A 2,910-nucleotide genomic window follows, 5' to 3' on the forward strand; every position below is an offset into this window, starting at 1 on the left:
GAGATACAAACCAAAGGAATGAACAACCTATTCAATGAAATAATATCAGAAAATTTCCCAAGCCTGAAGAATGAAATGGAAAATCAAATACAAGAGGCTTATAGGACACCAAATGCACAAAATCACAACAGATCCACACCAAGGCACAATATAATGAAAATGCCTAACATTCAAAATAAAGATAGAATTTTGAAGGCCGCGAGAGAAAAGCATCAGATTACATATAGGGGGAGACCAATACGGATAGCAGCCGACTTCTCAACCCAGATTCTAAAAGCTAGAAGGGCCTGGAACAACATATTTCAAGCTCTGAAAGAACATGGTTGCCAGCCAAGAATCCTATACCCAGCAAAACTAACCTTCAGATTTGAAGATGAAATAGAATCCTTCCATGATAAACAAAAGTTAAAAGAATTTACAAATAGAAAGCCTGCACTACAGAATGTTCTCAACAAAATATTCCAGTCCCCTGCCTCAGCTCCCCGGCTGGCACTCTCTACAGGCACAGGTCACCACATTCATCTGTTATTTGCTTTGCCAGCCTTGCCTATGCTCTGCAAGTGTGCTACCACTGAGCTACCCGCCCCAGGGAGACCACACCCTATAGCACTCTCTCCTGCTCCCAGAGCCTGTCTGTCACTCCCACCCTCGGGGGCATGGTTTAAATGGCAGCTTTCTCCTCTGAGGAGCTGCCTCCGGTCTCCCAATTGTCCTCCTTAAAAATGTCTCCACTTCTCTGTTGGTATATGTGGTACAGCATTTGCCTTCTACCTGGGATTTTTTATTTGTGCACAGTACATGTCTTAACTTCCCTATCAAACTTGATATTCCTTAATGGCAAGAAGTAGGTTCTACCTGATTTTATGAACCCCAAAACCCTGACAAAAACGTCAGCTTCCATTGTAAGAAACAAGACATTGGCATAATATCACAAAGACTAACCGTTGATTCAAGGACTGGGGTGTGGCTCGGCACTAGACTTCATGATACTCAAGGGCCTGGGCTCCACCCACAGCACCACTTAAAAAGAAAGGAGAGAAAGAGAAGAAAGAAAACAAGGAGGAGAACAGGAAGGGAGGGAGGGAAGGAGGAAAAAAAGAAAAGGAAAGAAATATAATTCAAAACAATACTAGCAATAAACTACATTAAGTAAATGACTGTGAAACTAACTACACAAAAATTCTCTCCACCTTCCAACTGGTAACCAAGGTTTTTAAAGCTAGATCTTGACCTCTATCTCTTTTTCCTTAACATGTAGGGTGCTGAGGCAATTGAGAGTGGATGTGTGGGATGGAAGAGGCAGGGTCAAGGAGGCCAATATCTGACACTTCTCTGATGCCTCAGGTCAAGGAAATTCCAATCCACACAGCCAGGTGTGCCATCTCAGTTCTCAGGTGCCAAAACCAAACTCTTCCATGTCACAAAGAGAACTGAGACATGAATACTCCCAGTCACTACTATGATCAAGGTGCTCAATTATGAAAAGACACTTCTGTCTCTAACAACTAATGCCATGTAAGATTTAGATTTATAAAAATGCAAAGTGATGGAAGGATTTTAGAGTGCATATACTCTTTTGAGTATGACCAAAAAATTGAGAAGAGAATCATTTTCATTAGACAATTGATTTCATTCTAAAGAAAAATTAAACTGGTAGGAGAGGGTACATGTGAGTGCTGACCATTAAGAAGATAACCAAGGAGCAGCGTACGGTGGTGCATGCCTGTAAACCCAGCAGCTCAGGAGGCTGAGGCAGGAGGATCGCAAGTCCGAGGTCTGCCTGAGCAATTTAGTGAGGCCCTGTCTCTAAAGAAAAAATAAAAGGGGTTGAGGATGAGGCTCAGTGGCTAAGTGCCTCCTGGGTTCAATCCCTTAGTACCAAAGAAAAAAAGATAAACGGGACTGTGGCTGTAGCTCAGTGGTAGAGTTCTTGCCTACTATGCATGAGGATCTGGGTTCAATTCTCAGTACCACAAAAATAAATAAATAAAACAAAAGAAAGAATATGGACAGTGACTGCACCTATTTGAAGAAGGAAGCCCAGTGGCAGCTGTTAGAACCTGATAAAGGAAGATTGGAGAAGTGACCACACAGTGCACCCGCACTCTAATTGGAGGTCTAGGCCCTATGCAGATCCAGCAAGGTCTGGAACAATATTCAGAGGAGTTTGTGTGTGATATGTAACAACAAATTCCCACTATTATGTATAATTATAATGTACTAACAAAAATATGGGGAGAAAAATTTGGAGGAATTTTAGTGGCATAAGTGGAATACTTATGCCACTAAAAGTGGGACCACAAGAGAAGTAAAAAATAAATAATAATAATAAGTGGAATTTCATCTCTAAACTTACATGTGCCCCCAAGAAATGGCAGGGGAGGGTGGAAGTTAAGAGTCCTGAGAGGAGATGAGTTACCTCCCATGGTAGCCTGGGAGGAAGACTGGCCTCACCAGATGCAATGTCAAAACATTCAGGGCAAAGATAAACAGAATCCCACACAGACTTTAAACAGAAGTTCTTAACCATTTTTGGACCCTTTGGGAAAAAAAATGATAAGTACAAACTCTTTTCTTGGAAAAAGAGCATAAGTATGCCTAACCAGAGTCTTTCGTGGTTAAGAAACTCTGTTGCGATCACAAAAGGAATGAGGTGAGGAAGCAGGTGAGGAAGACTGATGGAACTGAGGAAAGAGAATTCCATGAGGTTCTTTTATATAATACATGGGAAGAGGGGCAGCTTGCAGACAGTTGTGACAAAGAGCTGTGAATACAAGGCCAAGAAGGCTTAAGTCCAAAATGAGGTTAAAAAAAAAAAAAGGTTTTAAATGTTAAAATCAACAAAAATAATTCAGAACTAGAAGAGAAAGAGCACAGCCCTTTGTGTGGCATTATGACATTGGCAGGACC

General features: G+C 41.4%; 1 non-coding gene across 1 annotated transcript; it reads left to right on the forward strand.

The window, feature by feature from the left end:
• Window positions 1–1,903: 1,903 nt before the first annotated feature.
• Window positions 1,904–1,976, forward strand: Trnas-acu (transfer RNA serine (anticodon ACU)). The gene has a single exon. It is a non-coding gene; the product is annotated as a tRNA-Ser (tRNA).
• The last annotated feature ends 934 nt before the right edge of the window (window positions 1,977–2,910 follow it).

Source organism: Sciurus carolinensis, chromosome 3, assembly GCF_902686445.1.
Source record: "Sciurus carolinensis chromosome 3, mSciCar1.2, whole genome shotgun sequence".
NCBI classification, from domain to species: Eukaryota; Metazoa; Chordata; class Mammalia; order Rodentia; family Sciuridae; genus Sciurus; species Sciurus carolinensis.